At 38.9% G+C, this 20438-nt stretch overlaps 1 pseudogene; it reads right to left on the minus strand.

Moving 5' to 3' along the window:
- Window positions 1-1445: 1445 nt before the first annotated feature.
- Window positions 1446-20438, minus strand: part of LOC127661588 (zinc finger homeobox protein 3-like) — a 35492-nt pseudogene continuing 16499 nt past the window's right edge.

Below are 20438 nucleotides of genomic sequence, written 5' to 3' on the forward strand. Positions count from 1 at the left end.
GTAGACGCATTGAAGCGACCAGGTGTAAACAGTGATGTGTCTCACTTGACCACATGTGATTGGATCACCCAAGACGCATCATAATACCAGGTAGAAATCGGGTCGAAAAGTCTGAATTTCCAACTTCCAGCTATTAGGAAAAGTGCATTGGACACCACTTGAAGACAAGACTTCCAACTTGGAAACGCGTGGCGAAATCAGCAACTGCCGATTTCGCCGAGATGCATGTGCGTGACATCAAACAAGCATGTCGTTGCAGAGGGAGATGTATAAGGTTAATGATAAACATTTACTTTTAAGCAAATAAAAAGCATCAATTAATCAACGTTCCAACACTTCATTTTTTAAAACAATTTTTAGCAAACGATTGCAGAGTCAAGTGCATAAAACACAGTAAATGATACTCTCTTTTGATAATCCTACACCGTAGAACAAATGAGAGCATTGCATAGCATCATTTATATCAGAGACTTTTTAGCAGAGATGGGACACTTCTATTAAAATGAATGGGAGAAATTGGAACGCCCAATGGCAGTCAAAGATCAGCGGATATAGAAAGGAAGTCCCGGCTCTCAGGTAAAAGAACCAATCACGTGCTGCATGCGCATTATCTATACAAGCTGGAAAATTTTTTTTTTTTAGCATATTTTTTACATAATTGCATGTTCTCTGAAAGTAGTCTTGACCAACCGTTTTGGAGATTTTGGTCTTTCCCTGTTCAAATTGATAATAGCCGCACTATCATGACTGTGGACTGACTTGCTAGACAGACTTTGTTTATATTCCATAATTTGGTTGTTAGGAGACATCTATATTGCCAGTCGAACACCTGCTAAACTAATGGGAAAACTGGAGTTTTCTTTCCTCATACTTCATTGTAGAGCGGAGGATGGTGGGGCCGGCTGGAACAAAGCACACCCGGTCCCCAATCAACCTGATGGGGTTCTCGCCTCCTCCTTCCCGGGTTTTAGCGCCAGTGTAAAGAGGTTCAGGGAAAGGAGGAGGTGAGAACTGGCTTGGCAATATAAATAATAGGTTTAATAATAAACTGAACCAAAAACACACAAACATAAACACACAGAGCAGCTGCCTGTAATTCTCTCTCGAACTGTCTCTCAATCATCAGGCTGATTGGGGACCGGGCATGTATTTTTCCAGCCCGGCCCCAACCTCCTCCACTCTATGGTCATCAAGCTTCGGACAATGAAATACCTTTATGGTCAGAAATTGGAAATATCAAGTTGGAAAGTTGAAACTTTGAATGGAACGCAGCATTCTTCCCACGGACCGCCTGAACATCCTGTTTCAATTGTAAATACGTCAACTTAGTAAATAGAATTGCACTAGTCAAGCAATTACATGGGGTCCATCGGAGAGATTCCTCAGTCGTTACGAGGACCAAACAGAGACATGCCAATACATTAAAAGGAAACAGATTTTATTCACTTTAAATGCTTGTATATAAGAGGACAGGAGACATTAGCCCAGTGAGTCACATGAATAAACACAAGTGCATCATGAACATGTACATTATTTGGCGATCGCTACAGTAATAACATTTCCAGGAACACTCAGAGTAAACTGTCTCTCACAGAAGGTCCACACTCTGAAGTGAGAGCATACATTACAGTCCCCTTAAAAGCAGAAAACAACAACAACAACAACAACAACAAAAAAGAACAATCAATTGAATGTGATATTTGGAATGCAAACTTTGTATAAATATAACATCATTGGTTTTCAACATTGGATGGCTAAGAGGAGAACACCATGTAGTTCATGGAGAGTCACAGTCTTCGCAGTCATGTGTGGACAGAGCTGCATTGGAATGGGGACAGGGGGGTTGTGGCTACTGACGGTCATCATTAAAGCTTCAGCAAAATCAAGCATGCATCTTAGTTCAAATCTACATTAGCAGCACACTCTATTTCCTCGACAATTAGACCCAGTACATTTAGTAGAACAAACAATAAGAAAAGAAATCCAAAGAGATAACCAGACAAAAAGAAAGGCCAGACACAGAGAAGCACACTGCGTGATCTCCACCTCTATATATTACAAACTACAATGGCTGCACAACAGTGCTGTCCCATATCTTCAGAGTAAGCTTTCTGTTTCGTTTTTATTTTTGGTTCTATGGTTGTTTTATATATGAGGTCACAAATGTTCAAAGTTAGCTAAAAGAGTATTCTCGTAGCTGGCTCCATCATCTAAAAAGATTTCCATTCCTTAAAATTTGCAATATTTTCTCAAGTATAACGGGTTTTATTTTTTCATCCTTTGTATGCACCAATGGTAAGACTACTTCATCTTTGGATTTTCTTTTAAAGCAATACTGTAAGTTATTATTGTTTCATAATATCGTCACTGTTATTATTGTTATTCATGGCAAGTGCAGAAATGTTAAGAAATAATATACCATGTAGTGAAGGAGAATGAAATACTACTGCCTAACAAGGGAAAACACACTATTGAAGGCAAATAAGAAAATCAAATTAAGTGCACAATTTAAATGTTCTGTTTAAAAGACAACAAAAATAGAAAATATCTCATACATGTGCATCGGTCTAAGTCATACACAGATAGGGTCTTTCAACTTGGCTCAGTGCAGGAGAGGAAGTTGGTTGTACAGTGACAATTTTCAACAGCATTAAAAGGTAAATGCTATGTTTTAACAAGAGCATGGCTGAACAGCCTTTAAGTGTCTTTGACTGGGACATTACAAAAGTTAAATATACAAGTAATTTGCTTTAAATCTACCATACAATTAAGTCATTTGAATTCAACAATCTACGCAACACCAAAATGTTCATACATGTATCTATCATTAACACAGAATGTTTTTTTGTTTTTGTTTTTCGAGAAAAGAAATAAAAATGCTAAAACGTACTTTTTCACAATTTACAACAGCCTGCAATATGCTTTGTGTCTGGACAACTATGTGTCCACAAAAAAGAGAAAGTCAATAAGCTTAATTGCAATTTCAGGACTTTGAATTTTAATTCATTATGCATTTCTTTTGGGCTTCATATATTTTCTATTGGTATGTCTTGTAACAGAACAAAATCAAGAGCTGTTGACCTGAGAGAAGACAACATCAAAATACATTACATCACTTCATTAAGCCAATAATATAATTTCTTAAAACTTGACAGGGCAAAAAATAGTGTGGGTGTTTTGTGAGTGTCTGTTAAAACGCACAAGTTAAAAACAGACTTTTGGTTAGTTAGGTCATAATGAAACCATCTTAGGTTTACAGTATCAACAGTCTTTAGCTGTGCACCCTTTAGATCCCCCACAGTTTTACATATACTCAAGTTTTAGTTAAAAACCAGCATATTTAAATGGAAAAAACATTCGACTGACACTTGTTTTTGGTTACAAGCACTGGAAATGCAAGTTGGATCCTATAGGATTCAGTCCATTTAAAACAGTCTGTCAAACTAGCTCTGGGTCATGTCTTTCCCCAGTGTAATCTACAGTGGAGACATTTAAATTACTTTCAACCTGTTTTTTTCTTCATGAAGTCTCTTATCAGACTGGCCAAGCCATAAAAACAATTGCTCCGATATATTATGTTGAGTCTTGTCCCTTGTCTAACTAGTTGCCGTTGCAACACCCATCTGTTGGTTTTACATAACAAGCCTTTGCAAGGCTTGTCAGGCTTGAGGTAACGTTTGAAGGTGAAAGAACATGATGTGAAGACAGTGAGCTTTGGGAAGCTTCAGGTAAAGCTGAAGTCAGTGAAGAGCTTTGGAGACATCATCTATCTGATGTGCTCTGGTTGGAACTTGTAGGTGTAGGGATAAAGGCTGCAGAAGGAGACTGGACAGATGAAGAGGAGCTCTGTTCACCTGGTGGGTTTGGCTGAGAGGTAGATGAGGGACTGGTGTGAGGTAATTGTGGAGAAGCATGCTCTTTGGCATTCAGTCTCTCTACCACACTTTGTCTATGCTGAGGGTACTCCAGGTGCTTCATGAGCTCTGCATGCCCAGTTAGAGACACCTCACAGACAAGGCAGTCATAAATAGAAACATTCTTGCCTTTCCCGCTATCCACTGCTTTGGAGACAATACCGTGGCTTAGAAGAATGTTATCATCCAGTTCTGGCTGCTTAGAGTTCATGGAGGGGGGATCTGTGCCATTGGGTGGCCCTTGCTTCTTGTCATGTTTGGATGAATCCAAGACAGATCCTCTAGTGTGGACTGTGTCTTGGCTTGCTTTTGGTTTTCCTGGTAGCGGCACTAGCTGTTTTTGCTGCAGCTGCAGTCTTTGTTGCATCAGTGCTCCCTGAAGATTTTGTTGATATTGCTGGAGAAGGGAGCCTGCGGAGAGTCCCATTAGAGCCTGAGGCAAGACTGGACCATATTGGAACATGCCATCCATGCCAAACATGGAATGCAGTAGGCCACCGGGCATAGGGATATGGGGAGAAAAGAGTGGAGGAAAGCCAGGCATCAGACAAGGCAGGAGGTGGTTAGAGAGCAAAGCAGCTGGGTCTGTTTTCATTGCTGCATGAAGAGCTTGTAGTTGAGCTGGATCTATGGCATATTCCCTTCCAGTATTTGGAGTAGATACTGCTGGTCTGGAGGAGTCTGGCTTATCTTTAGTTTTACAAGAAGAGATTCCCAAGGGAGCAGTGTCATGTTTGTTCAACGGAATCCTGTTACTCTCAGTGTCATTTTCTTTTGGAAGCTGGAGTTGAAGTTGTTGTTGTGTGGTCTTTGGGGTCAAGACAGGTTTGTTTGTGCTAACTGCATCTTTGTCATCCATAGCTGATATGGCAGAAGAGGATATCACAGGTGGCTTTGCAGGAGGGTCAATGGCACCTTCCAAAACAATGCAAAAACAAAATAATTCAAGATTAGAACAAATCAGAATTTTGATATGAATCAATAAAACCAGTACTAATTGTATAACTTTGTGATATTGAAATAAAGAAATAAATCAGTTTAAAACAAAGTATAGGTTATCTATATACCTGTTTTCGTGGAGGAAAAACTTGCCGTCATTGTGTTGCTACCACCTGGTGTGCTTGCAGAGGGGTTTGTTTGCAGACTTGGGTACATAGAGGAATGGTTCAGATACTGTAGGGCAATTTGGTTAAGTCCCAAATCATCACTTGTCTTCTTCAGATGATCCACCTCTTGTTGAGCCATCAGTTGGCGAGCAGATACTGAGCCCAAATATTCCTTGTCCCTCTCCATCTGTCCACCCAGGGCCTCCTTCACTTTATTGAGATGTTGCTGGGAGAAGACGTGGTCACGAATAGACAAGCAGCCAGAGTATTTGGCTGAGCACAGAGTGCACTTTGTCTTGGGTCTCTCAATAGACGTACTCTCTGTACCAAATTGCTTGGCAAGGGTAAGTTTGGCCTTTTTCTCCTTTGCGCGAGCATTCTGAAACCACACCTGAACCACCCTCTTGGCAAGTCCAATGTCATTGCCCAAGGCTTCACACTCAAGCATTGTTGGGGTTTTATAGTCACTAAAGCAGGCTTTAAGCACTTTTACTTGCAGGTTGGTCATTTGAGTGCGGTGGCGTTTATGACTGTGTCTGTCATTGTCGAAGCCTTGGCTGTTAGAGCTACCAGGGCTTGGTGAAGCTGGATCAGCCAGGCTGGAATTTTCACTGTATTCCAAGACTAAATCATTATCAAAATCTTTAGCATTAAAGCTCATTGTTGGGCTAACCAGTCCAGAAGACATCTTCTCATCACTTTCTGAAGATGCCTCTCTTTCGGTGTTGGGAGATGTGTGGTCAATACTGCCATGTTTACCCTCTAGCAAGTCATTTCCTTCATCGGTTAAATGGTCATGTGTCATGTTTGTGGTGCTCTGTTCAAAAGTCTGATGGAAGACTGACATGGAAGGCATCTCGAAATCGTCAATACACTCAGCCTTCATAGTCTTTGAGCTCAGATGCCGCTGATGTGAGGACAGATCCATGATTTCACTTGCTGGAGAGTCTGGATCATCGGTTAAGTTAAAAAACGGAGGAAAATTGTCAAAATCAAAGGAATCAGGTTTCATTTGAGAACCCTCCTGATCCTGAGTCATACCTGACATTGCCATACTGTAGCCTGCATTTCTGGCCTCTTGCCAGTGACGTGAACGTATGTGAGCAGCAAGAGCAGTCTGTGCCTTAAAAAGAGCTCGACAGAACGGGCAACGTCGATGGATTTGAGTTGGACCCAGCGCTCGAAACTGACCTTTCCTCTCACGAGCTCGGGTGTTCTGGAACCAGACTTGAACCACTCTTTTCTTAAGACCCACCTCGCTGGAGATATGGTCAAGCATCTTGCGTGTTGGATTGGAGTCAAGAAGATATTTCTGGTATAATACCTCAAGCTGCTCTGGTGTTATGGTGGTCCTCATTCGTTTGTCTCTTTGGGGTTCCTCCCCATTATTTTCCCAGTCATTTTCCACAGAATTGGATCCTGCCTTCTCTTCAAGTTTTCTTTTCAGAGAGTTAATGGTTGAATCAAGAGTGGTGGTAACTGTGGGTGGATTCGCTGCTATTTGGGAGATTGTTCCTGAGAGCAGATGCCTTGCCAGTAGGGGATTAGAAGGGTCAAACAGCATAAGAGGCATGTCTACAGGATGGTCCAGGAACTGTGGGGTGTGGAAGAAGCTTTGAGTACGGAAGTGCATTTGCTGGTGCTCTTGCCAATGTTCAAAAGAGGGGAAGCTTAATTTGCACTGGATGCAGTGGAAAGGGCTCAAATCCTGGGCTGGCTTCTGCTGCTCAGATGAAGGAATCTCTAAAGGACTACAGTTTTTTGGGAAACTCTGTGATGGAGCTGGGCTTATTTGCGATATGCAGGAAATCTGTTGTTTAGGAGTTGAGTGAGAGGGAATATCTGTGCTTGCATTTTGGTTCTCATCACAAAGTGGCTTTTGCAGCTGCATTTTGTTTTCTAGTTCTTCAAACTCAGAGTTGGTATTAACAGCCTGTTTATGGTCAGTGGATGCTTCATTTGTATGTTGAATATCTCCAGTGAGATTTTTGGTGTGTAATTTCTCAGAATCAGACTTAACATTTGTGCTAGACACAGATGAACTAGATGGACTTGAGCAGGAGGGTACTTGTGTAAAACATGAAGGTCCAGATATTGGACTATGACACTCAAGCTTAGAATCAATTTCAGTTTCATTCAGGTCATTCTGCAACATTTCAGCATCATCTTTGTAACACTGCTTTTTCTGATGATTTATGAGATCAAAAATGCACTGAAAGACCAAGTTGCATTTGTTACACTGGAAATTGTTGTTGGCAGTACGAGAGTAGTGGTCATTAGATAAGTTTCTGCATTCAGAATCCTTCCCTCCCTCTCCTTGGTTCTCGTAGTTCTTCCGAGCTTTTTGTCTGGCATTTTGAAACCACACTACAATCACACGGGTGGAGAGATTGAGGAGGTTGGAGAGTTGCTCAAACTCATCATCTTTAGGGTATGCATTGGCATCAAAGAAATCCTGCAGCACTCTCAGCTGGTAGTCAGTAAACCTGGTTCTTGAGGATCTCTTCCCACCATAAAACTCTTGTCTTGGTGGCTCAGGAGAGGGTGGTTTGGAATCCATCTTTACATCTTCCAATGTTGTGATGGGAGGGTTACTGAAGTTGTATGGAGAATCCTTGTTGCGCTGGCGTTCTTTGAATAGATTATTCCGAAACCAGTGCTTTATGACCTTGTGTGGCAAGCTAGATTTGTTGGCCATCTCATGGATTTGGTCCTCATTTGGGGAATTGTTGATATCAAAATACTGCCGCAGGATACCCAGCTGGTCATCCGTGATTCTAGTTCGTGGTCTTTTGCTTTGTTGCTGTAACATGGCAGGAGTTAACTGCTGTTGATAGCGTTGAGTCAAATCAGGTGTTAGTCCGGCCTCCACTGGGGGCAGATGGACAGGTGCCTGAGGAGTCAAAGCCTGCAACGGTATAGGAGACATCAGGAGTGAGGGGAAAAGTGGCAGTTCCATCGATAAGGGAATTGGAGTTAATGGAGCTTTAACTTGGGGAATGGAGACAGTAGCAGAAGTAACACTGTGTGAAGTAGGAATAATTGGTTGCACTGGTTGTTGTTGTTGTGGCTGCTGCACTGGAGGGAGAAGAGGTGCAGGTGGTGATGGTGATGGAGAAGGGGATGAGACAGGAGGAGAAGCCTCAGGAGTTACAGGTCTCAAGGGGAAGATTTTGTCGTATTGCTCCCTGTAGTCTTTGGCAAACTTCTCCAATGACTTGATAGGGAATATGGAATGATGAATCTGCTCTTTATGGCTCTTTAGTATCAGAGCATTTGAAAAAAGCTTCCCACAAGACTCGCACTCCAGCTTCTCCATGTCCTCAGAATTATCCCCCTCTTCGGTTTCAGCCACATCTCCAACATTTGGTAATGTCTCTGCAAAAGTTTTCTGATACCGCTGCTTATTTTCATTGAATTGCATGACTAACTCAAACCCAATGTTTTCAAGCAAAGCCTTTGAAGCATTCCCGGGTGCATCATGGGCTATTCTGGGTGGAAGGAACGCATCCAAAATCTTTCTACTGACTGACACCTTTTTGTTTAAGTCTTCTTGTTCTTGAGCTTTTGGATAATTATTTTTTTCATTGGTGACCAGATCTTCCCTCTCCTTGGATTCTTTATTATTGTTCTGGCCATTGGTGCCCTTCTCACAGTGTGGATCACTGGTCAGATTCTGTTCATTAATGGCACAATTCTCTGCAATGTCCTTAGAGGTAGTCTGATGATCAGTATGGGTTTGGTCTCTATTTTGTTTCTGTTTAGGAAAATATGTCCGGACATCCTTTTTGTTTTTGGAAGACTCAGCGGTCTCATCATTTACAGTAGGCTTTGATGTGCTTATGTTTAGTCCAGAGCCTTTAAGGTTCAACTCTGGATTTATATAGAACTCTCCGCCTGGAATGAGAAAAGGAAGAAGTAACTGATGTTGCTGATGCATTGGAAGAAGAGCCTCTGTTGCCATAGAAAAGGGGTGTAGAAGTGCAGGATTGAATAAGTGTGACTGAAGAAGAGCAGCTTTTTTCTGGAGCTCTTGCTGGAGTTGGGCTTGAGCCTGGATTAACTGCTGTTGTTGCTGTAGTGGTTGTTGTTGTAATGACATCTGTTGTTGTTTGGTTGCTGAATCAATCATGTCAACCAACTTCTTCCTCACTTCAGATGATGAAGGATAGCTAGTGTCTGGGTTTGTGCTACTGTGCTCCATGTTTTGTAGGTGGCTAAGGACAGCATTGTTCATGGAAGTTGTGGGTTTCAGAGCTGCAAGAGTACTGGACACTCCTTTGCCTGGGAGAGTAGATTCTGAGGTGGAGTTTGATGAATCAAGTTTGGATGCACGAGCTTTGGTCTGGTGCAGAACTGAACGCAAATGAATCTCTAAGGTAGAACTTTGGCTATATGCTACATTGCAAATGCTGCATTTGAACGGTTTGTGGTCTGTACTGTTGATGGGCTCTTGTAAGCCAGTTGGAATTTCCTGCAGTGACCGTTTAAGTTTGTGCAAGTGAGACACTGAATTATAATGAACCAAGAGAATATTCTTCTGGGTGAAAGACTCCTTGCAAACAGTACACTTGAAAGGCCTTGATGGATCCAAGAATTTCTCCATTGTGATATTTGGGCCTTTTCTAAGAGGCAAAACAGGCTGTTTGATGTCACATTCAGCACTGTCTTTACCCAAACCTGAATCATTGTCAGAAGGACTTAGTTTCTCCTCCAGGTCACATTCTTCATCATCTCTCATCCCATTTTCCTCTGGTGATCCCTCCTCTTCAAAACCTTGGTCTATAGAGACCACAGATTCACCATTCATCATTAAACTACCATAAAGCTGATGTATCTGGGTCTCACTTAGCTCCAGGTGGCTTGTCTCAAGGTGTTTCCGAAGGGCCTGCATTGTACGAAAACTGCGTTGGCAGAGGCAGCACATCGTCGCAGCTCTGATAACGTGGTATTGAGAATGCATTTGTAACTTTTCTGGGGTTTTGAATGCTAGGCTGCACTGATTGCACCGGTACTTGTAAATGTGTCGGTCAGACGTTGGTGTTTGAGATTTTTGGCTATGGAGCTGGTTGAAGTGTGCCTGGAGTGCACTTGAAGATGTAAAGACTTTGTTACAGCCTTTCTGCCAGCAAGGAAAAGCAACAATGTTCTCCTTGGTCGATTCTACATCTACATCTGAGGGCTGCTTATGGATTTTTGCCGTTTCCTGAGGTGTAGAACCTCTCTCGGGTTCAGCATCTATTGACATTTCTATAGAACAAACAAAAAAAGGATTGCTGTTAATATATAATTAAGCAGTAGGGATAGTTCCCCAAAAATGACAATTTTGTCATCATGTCTTTCTTCCATGGAACGAAAATGGAGATATAAGAGCATCAGTTACCATTCATTTTCATTGTATGGAGAAAGATGCAATAAAAGTGAATCGTGACTGAGGCATTTGAACATTTTGCATAACATCTCCTTTTGTGTTCCACAGAAGAAATAATCCCATATGTTGTTCAAATGGGTTTGAAACATGATCGTGAGTAAATTATGTCAGGGTTTTCTTGAATTATGGTGAAAAGTCCCTTTAACTACAAATTCGTTTTTTTTATATATACATTTATAACTGATATATTTTATCTGGACTACTTATTTTGCCAGAAATATTAGTAGTCACCCTATTTAAAATTATAACAAATAAAGCACTATACTCAATCGTTACCAATATTAAAACTAGAATTTTTTTTTTGTTATTTACACTTACCATCTAGACTCTTTATTTCATTGTCGTTTTGACCAGTCATTGTCTGCTGGGTATCTGAGTTTTGCACTGGTAAAAACATGTTCTCTGGCAGCACGTCGGAAGCAATCACCTGATCACAAGGGAAAAAAGAAATCATAATAGGTTTGATTAATCCATTTTGTGAATTAATTAATCCACAAAAATCTCATTATTAAGTCATTTGATTGTTATCTGTATAATGATTGCTCTTTATGCCGTGCTCTCGCTACATGTGTGCATTAACGATAGACCCTTAACTTCAAATGGCAAAATGAAGCCATGCTCATGAACCAACACTTAAAGGAGTTCAAAGGTTAAGTATGAATGCAAAGGCCTCTTTGGTCCGTAACAACACAATTAGCCAACTTTAAATGTAAAAAAGCCACTTTATTAATCTTCCTCGGCTTCTCTCCTTCTGTACCCACTCAACTTTAAAATGTGTAAATCAATGCAACTATAAGAGGGAATGGGAGGGAGTGCAACCAAACAAAATGGCAGCTATTTACATCACAAAGCACACCATTTCAGGAAAGTGCTGCATTAAAGGGACAGGAGGCAAGCACATGAGTCCTCTCAAGGTCACATTTAATTTAGAACATAATTACCAAGCACGCTTCATAGCGAAAATCACCTAGCGCTAGCTCAGAACTAATGAAGCACAATTATTTTCATTACTGTATTTCAGTTCAGCTGGGGAGAGGAAGTCGAAGAAAGATGGTATGATAGAGGGCAAGGAAAACCAAGATTGATAGAAGAGGGGAGAACACGTGAATGGAAAGATATACAGAAAAGCCTTTTTGCACAAACAAAAGTGCTGAGCGGAAGCCGACTGAATTGGCAAAAATGCCCAACCTTTCAGAGACAGTGAGGCATGTCTGCTTTGGGTTCAAACAAGATCTGGGTGCATTAGTATCAATTTATATTCTGCACATAAAAAAAGCAAATTTTAATATTCATTGGATCTGCCGCAGCTACCTCCCCATCCCCCCACTCACTGTCTTTACTCGTCTCCGAGAACAAGACAGCCAATCTGGGCTTGCTGGAGTCACCGAGGAGCAAACACCCCTCCGTATACACACACACACACACACACACACACGAGCTGAACACAATTCTAGCATAAAGACAATTTTTACACCAAAGACCGCTAGTAGTGGACGACTGATATCAAGAAAGCATGGCGGTCAATATAATGCTGATAAAATCATAATAAAATGATAGCAAATAAGTTATTGGGTAACATTACTGAATTTAAATGTGTGATGCTGTTTTACATTACACACTGGGAAAATAATTTGTATAATCTTAAATTTTACTAAATTTATATTGTTTTAAAAATATTAAGGAAAACCAAAGAAAATCAGCATTTTTGTTTTCCAGAGATGCAAAATTGAACAAGAATATGTCAAAAAAAAAAAATAATAATAATAATGAAAGAGCTACTTAGAAAATCAGCATTTTTGTTTTCCAGTAAAAACATCTTAATGTTTTTAAAACAAGATAAATTAATTGAAATTTCTGAGACGCAAAATTTAACAAGAATATGTCAAAAAAAAAAAAAAAAGCTACTTAGAAAATCAGCATTTTTCCCCCAAGTAATTAAATTACATTTATGAGAAGCAAAATTGCACAAGAATATGTCCAAAAAAAGAAAAAGAAAAAAAAAAAGCTACTTAGAAAATCAGCATTTTTGTTTTCCAGTAAAACATCTTAATATTTTTAAAACAAGATAAATTAATTGAAATTTCTGAGATGCAAAATTGCACAAGAATATATCCAAAAAAGAAAGAAAAAAAAAACCATTGCCAATGGGCTATAAAAATACCCCCCAAAACACATCATTCAAGATACAGTCTCTGAAAACAAGTCATATTATCTGACACTATTTTGCTTCTAAAACAAAATCATGTTTAATTTTTTTTTAAGTTTTTTGTTGTTTTTTTTGCAATTTACTCAAAATCACTAAATAATATTTGTAAACAGAATCTGTGCACTATTCAGTGACAAGGCTATTGGTACATGTTATACCTGATGATGAGGTGAAACTACTTCTGTTAATTGGCCAAGTGGGCAAAGTAATCAGCTACTGGAGATCATCTCAATATAGCCAAATATCAGCCATTTTATCTGCCTGGCTGATAAATCCACCAACAGTAAAACTTGTACAATAGTGACTTGAGCGGATGTTTGCGGATTGCCTAAATTACCTGGGTCAATTAATTCATTATAAATGCTCCAATAAAACATTTCACACTATATCCAAGTGCACTTAAATCTCCCTGACACACACATGGCATATGTGTCTCTGTTTGTGCTCACCGTGTTGATGAGTTTCTGAGTGCAGTCTGCAGTTACACTGTGCAGATTTGTGAGGTGGGTACGCAAGAGGTCAACACTTTGTAATGTGTCCTGGCACAGCGGGCAGCGGAGAGCAGGCTGAACTGCGTGTTGATTCATCACGTGATTCCTTAAATGCTCAATATCAGAATGACGGAACCGACAGAATGGACACTGCCGCGTCTGAAAGAGAGATAAATAGAGATACTTACTAACAGAGGTGCATTAATCTTCAGAGCATCCTGCTTATGTACATAAAGAACTGCTTAATTTCATGGTTTAGTTTTAGTTTACTTGGTATCAGATGTTTCTTTGATATATGCCATGATATATTTCTTTTTTATCCCCTTTTCTCCACAATTTGGAATGCCTATATCCCACTACTTAGTAGGTCCTCATGGTGGTGCGTTTACTAACCTCAATCCGGGTGGCGGAGGACAAGTCTCAGTTGCCTCCACTTCTGAGATCTTCAATCTGTGCATGTTATCACATGGCTCGTTGTGCATGACACCGCGGAGACTCACAGCATGTGGAGGCTCATGCTACTCTCCACGATCCATGCACAACTTACCACACGCCCCATTGAGAGCGAGAACCACACATTATAGCGACCCCGAGGAGGTTACCCCATGTGACCCTACCCTCCCTAGCAACCGGGCCAATTTGGTTGCTTAGGAGACCTGGCTAGAGTCACTCAGGACGCCCTGGATTCAAACTCATGACTCCAGGGGTGATAGTCAGCGTCAATATTCACTGAGCTACCCAGGCACCCTATGAGCATGATATTAAATGATTATCATATTCATGTATGTTAGCGTTGCATGGTAGTTCAAAGACAGGCATCAAAAGACTTAGGTTAGAAGAAATGCTTTTATTCACATTATTATTTAATGCATATTTTACTGTTACAAATTACATTATTGGCATCATGATTGGAGTGAAAATTTCCATAAATTAAAGAAAACTGACATTTAACACAAAAGAGTTAAAGGAATATTCCAGGTTTAAAACATGTTAAGCTCAATCGACAGCATTTGTGGCATAAAACTGATTACCACAAAAATCTATTTTTACTTGCCCCTAATTGTCTTACAATGGAAGTGAATGGGGGCCAATCTTTAAACATTAAAACACTCACCATTTCAAAAGTATAGCCACAATACATAAGCGATATGCATGTTAACATGATTTTAGTGTGATAAAAATGCTTACTAGCTTTTTCTGTTTAAATTTATAGCCAATTTTACTACTTGATGTAATGTCAACAAACCATAAAACCCATACAATTACTGTAAAAATTATTTAAACAACTTTACAGCTCGAATAATACATGAGTTTTAACAGAAGAATTCATGTAAGTGCTTTTATAAAATTATTAGCTTCACATTTCTGTCTTTAAACCCTCCAAAATTTGGCCCCATTCACTTCCATTGTAAGTGCCTCACTGTAACCTCCATTTGTGCATTTGTTTAAATGTCTAAATAATTTTTTATGGTAATCAACATTATGCCACAAATGCTGTTGATTCAGCTTAACTTGTATTGAACCTGGAATATTCCTTTAACATAATAATTGTCGAAACAATGCTTATTTGAATACTGACCTAAAAATAGTGCATCTTTCAAAAACCAGCAATTTTTGTTTACTTCCAGATTTAAATATGTGGGTTTTTTGAGGACCCCACTTTATTTATATGACATACTGTATGTCCAAAACCAGTATTATGGCACCATATCCAAACAAACATGGTAATACCATGGCGCGTTTTTGGTCCTTTTTTGTTAGTGGAAAATGTTTCAGCATACCTCTTCCTGTGCTCGAGTCCGTTTGCAGGGAGACGGCTCATCTGGTTCGCTAGATCCAGACTTGGGACTGGAGGAAGTCTCGTTTTGCTCCACCTCTGTCTGAATGAATGCTTCTGTGAGTAAAAGATGCAAACACAGAGATAACTCAAGGGCACACATCATTTCCTGGAACACTTGCTTATTGTAGTAGAAATGCTTTATTTTTAAAAAATCTTTTATGTGTCAAACCAGGACCTGTTTTATTCTCCGTTCTATCTTCGTGTTTATTTCTATCGTCCAGGTTAGCCGTAATCTCCGTGGGTGACTCCATACCATTATGATCTCCTTGAAAAGAAGAAAAACCTCTAAATCAGATATTTTTGATTGCAGATCAGGGCTGTAACCACTACAGACAGTATAGTGAGTGGGACGTACAGTATACTTCCCAATATTCACTTAAGAGGTCAATCGAAATGGGTTAGATCTTTGAATATTTGGTTACATTATTGAGGCCATTGCTCATTGCAGAAAATATCTTATGTGTTCATGGGCTTTTATGCACCAGGTTGAGTGCAGGACTATTTTCTAACCTATAGGGGTCAGTCTGCACAAGCTTGGAAAGACCAAACCAGGCCACATGAACACAAAAACACTGCAAAACAATACAGTGGCTAGTTTTATATAAACCTCCTAAATCTCATAAATTCACAAAAATGTCAAATATGTTTCTCCTCTACAGTAAAACACTGAAAAGAGACATGAGATAGAGGGAAATGAGATGGAAAGATATAAAGGAGGATGAGCTTGAGTTGGCGTCATCAGCAGAGCTTCATTTGACCAGTGGGGATTTGAAAAGTCACAGGAGAGATAATGCAGCAGAGGTCAGGGGGGTCATGCACAATGAGTCCATTTCAAAGCACAAATTGAGGAACAATGCTGCCATGACAGGCTTTAAAAATGATCTTTATACAATAGGTCTCCGCATTGTGCTCAGTTTGTGTCTGTTGTACGGTATTTTTTAAAGCGAATCCTTAAAATTGCATTGACAGTGCATAGCCAAAACACACACTGGCTTTTAAAAGTACACTTGCGAAAATGCTTCTGTTTTGCATTTTAATAATTGAATACAGTCTTTCATTATAAATTATATTATCAGCATAACAATGAGTGAAAGATGAATTTTAAAATGTAATTTGCATTTAAAAATTTCTAACACAAATTGGCATACTTGGTTAAAAAATACGGAGCGGAATCTTAAATGTTGCTTGTTCATTTTATGCAATAATTAAAAAAAATATGTTTTCTAAGTGCAACAAGTTTTTGTTTATTTCAAGGATTAAATTAGATTTTGAATATTAGATTTTTTTCAAATGTGGTCTTTTGGGACCTCACTGCATATCACAGCATATGTTCAAAACTACACAGGATTACCATTGCACCATGTCCAAAAACATGGTTACACCATGGTACATTTTGGTATATTTGTTAGAGGAGAGTGTTTCAGCAGACCTCTTTCTGAACTTGTGGCCATTTGCAGACAGACAAGGGACGCTTGGTATCTCTATTTACTTATTTCCAGGTTAGTTTTGATTCTATTAGCTATATTGGATTTCAGATATTCAGTGTGGACTCAGACTCTTGAACCCCCCTGTATATGATGAGATTTATTGACAATATTTGACAGTCATTTTCCCTTTCTTTTTGCTACTATTTTAGCTAATTTTCCCTATGAACCCAACGGCCTCTAAAAATCAAAGATATTTAACCTTCAAAGCTGGAGCAATGATGCTCTTATTGTTCTTTTGCAGCATCTAAAAGCTTTGGTTGAGCTTCGTAGGTACAAAACATACAGCCTCGGGACACACTAAACCAGATACCCCATTCAACCCCTCCCTCTCCCTCTTTTCATCCTCTTCTCTCTCTGCCTTTCTGCTTTCTTAGCAGAGTAATTGTTCTTCTACGTGGGGGAAGGGAAAAGAGGAACGGAGTTGATTTGGGTGTTTTTTTTTGTGGGGGGGGGGGTTATTACTGAAAAGGGGAAACAAAAAAAAAACGCATAAGGGTTGTCATAACAGACCAATCAAAGGCAGGCTGAGGTATCTTCTGCTGGTTCTTTGAGAAGGTGATTATGACAGAGGGTGAGAGAGAAAGGGAGAGGGGCCATCTGAACACCAATTATCCTGACAGACACGCTATTGATTTCCTATCAAACCAACACACCCATAAACACAGAACACATAACCTGAAACTGTCAAATCCGCTCTAGTTACGACCGCCCCATTGAGTCTTCTCGCGCCGACATTCTCTCAAAAGTCACAAACACTGGCCTGAACCTCACCAAAAAATGAATCTATTGTTAAGCATCTCTCAAGGGGAAAATCTAAGCTTAAGGATGGAGAGTAAAAAACAGACAATAAAAGTACATAACAATAAATAAATCCATAGCATTCAAGGGAAACGGTTAATAAGTGAAAAATCTGTACATTCATTTTTCATTTCTAGTTGTATATGTATATGTATATGTATATGTATATGTATATGTATATGTATATGTATATGTATAGCACGTTTCATAATATAAGGGCTCAACAATAAAAAAAATGTCCCGATCGGGTCAGTGTTTGAGTCTTTTGAGCCAGTTGAAAGAACTATCACTTACTTAATCTTTATGCAGTTTTATGCCTTGTAAGCATATCCGGTTATAAATGTGATGTCTTTAGCATTGTTGCAAATTTAAATATATCAGTCTATATTAATATAAAGTAATGTTAGCCAGCTGGGTTATAAGTATGATAAAAAATAAATCGCAAGAATAATTGCCGATAATCTTGAAAGAATCAAACATATCAGTCATGTTTGTCACCAATTGTATTTTTTCTAGATATAGTTGCAAATTAAAAAAAAACACACATATATATATATATATATATATATATATTATTTATTTATTTATTTTTGTGAAAAAACACAATGCTAAATGAAAGCTCTAAATATATATATTAGGATGCATATTTAAAAATATTTAGCTAAAAATAAAATACATCTGGTGGTGGAAGAAGTGAAAATATTTGCAGGCCAGCACTAATAAAAAATCCTTATTGTTGAGCCTGCATATTGTTTCAAAGCAGTTTTAAATAAAATATATAAAGGCACACCTTAAAATAAATATGCCAAATATGAACTATTAATGAAAAACTTTTTAAGTATTCATTTGTTAGTAAGTTATTAAAATTGTAAATATAATGACTAAATATATTTATAAATATGTTGCATATTATGTTCAAATTGTGATCAAATAAAAAAAATTAAAAACACTCTGTTAATGCACTAATTTGCACTAATAATTGTATAAAACAAACAAATAAACAAACACATAACTTGACCACCAAGAGTGAAACATGAACTAATTTATATGAATTGGTAATCATTTACATGAGCCATTTAAAATATCTTCCGTTAATGTAAATGATTCTTTCAGCGTGGACCTTTCAGACAAAACAGATGGCCATGACTCAGCGTGGTGAGGTCATTTCGGCCAGTAATGAAGTGATTAGATGCACACACACACACACATGCTAACACACTCCAGGCACACACTCAACACACACTTCATCAGCACTTCCTACTCGTCCCGGAGATCAATATACAAATGCTCAGCAGCATTGATCCAGTATTGCTTAAAAATTAGGGAATACCCTGGTGTTCCTAAAGAGATCAATAACCAGCCATTCAAACTGCGGCGCTCAAGCAGGTCGGATGAAGCACTGATCCGATGTTCCTACAGGTTCAAATTCACACTGAAACAGCGACTCACTCTCACTAACAGACTTCAACATTGATTGTACATGACACATTGATTACTTACATTATCTAGTGAATGTGTGAGTGTGTTTGCAGAGGTATAAAGAATTTTCAACATGGCATTATTAGACTATTAGCATGCATTAACTTCTGCATTATTTTTGATTATTTATTTAGTAATTAGAATCAATACTAAATAACATAAAATCCTATTAACCTAATATTAAGAATGTTATTAGAACTCCACAAAATAGTATTGTATTGTACTGTTCATATTTAATGAACAGAATCAGTATCAGAGTGAATTGTGCTGCCTTTAAATTGAAGAATGTTAATAAACTCATGCCTAGTTAGTGGGTGGCGCCTTTATTGGCTGCATTGACTGGCTAACCCTCTAGTTTAGCCTCTTTCTGGCCAGTGAAGATGTTACAAACGAGATTATTGGCAAGTCAATTAACAAAATCAATTCCCACCATTCTGTACAAAAAGCACATACTTACTCTCTTTCCTTTTCTATTTCTCTAGAACATATATATATATATATATATACAGTATATATGAAGGCTATGAATTTGTTTGCAAGGAAATAATATATTATATATATATACACACACACACACACACACACACACACACACACACACACACAGGATGCCAAGGTTGGGCTATTTTTCAACTCATTAGTTGAGCTTATTCTCGGTTTTAACTAAATGCTAATTGCCTCTACCACCCACTTTTCTCAATTACCCCAGTGCAAATATCTGCACTCTTCCCTTCTCCATTCTTTCTATTTTTCTGTGTGTCTGCCAGCCCCTCCCCTTCTGTTGTTCTGTCGTGCGTTATAAAGCCTTGAGCACAAAACACAAGGGACTGTTAGTCTTTTGATTTGGGTTTTTAAAGAATCATCCTCACTTTCTCTCACACATTAATCTAGCATCTAAAGCTGGCGTGAGCATATCCTGTTTTGAAAGCATGCATGTGAACTGTGGACGTGTTGCACACTGCAAAATCTCAGATCTCTGAAATTTCACGTTAGTTGACACTTTTATTTATTTATTTAATTTTTTATTTTTAATGCTTTGCATACGCAAACTTGTCCACACACAGAGCCATTTCCGATTTAAAAAGTGAACAAGCAAGTGTGCCTCATACCATTTTCTTGTGCAGGGTTTTTTCGTATTGTAAAGATGGCACCGAGCTCCTCCTCGTCCTGCAGACCCTTCTGGATTTGCTGTATTCTGAGCAGCCCCTCCCCTCTCTGGTGGCTTAATGAATGAGAGTGCTGCACTAAAGAAAGGCTGTTCTGAGTGGAGAAATCACACAGCACGCAGTGCAGCCACACACCTTCAGCCTCCACTCCATCCAGCTGCTGCAAATACTGCAAGAGTAAGTGAGGAAAAACATTAGTCAGTGTGCATGTATGTGTTTTATATGTAATCTGGTACACATTTTATACAAACTGTGGTCATAAGTAATTCTAACAATGAGAAGGAAAGGGAAAGGAAAGGAAAAAGTAAAGGAAGAGGAAAATTAAGAGGATGAACAGAAGAGAAAATATATACTGTAGGATGACAAAAGAAAAGTAAGAGGAAGAACTGAAAAGGAAAGACAGAGGAGGAACATGAAGGAAAGGAACAAAACAAAAGTGGAAAGGAAAATTAAGAGGAAAAGGAAGAGGACCAACAGAAGGGTAAAGGCAAAGGAAGATAAAAGAAGAGGAAAGTGAGGA

The sequence above is a fragment of the Xyrauchen texanus genome, chromosome 21 (genome assembly GCF_025860055.1).
Source record: "Xyrauchen texanus isolate HMW12.3.18 chromosome 21, RBS_HiC_50CHRs, whole genome shotgun sequence".
Taxonomy (NCBI): Eukaryota; Metazoa; Chordata; class Actinopteri; order Cypriniformes; family Catostomidae; genus Xyrauchen; species Xyrauchen texanus.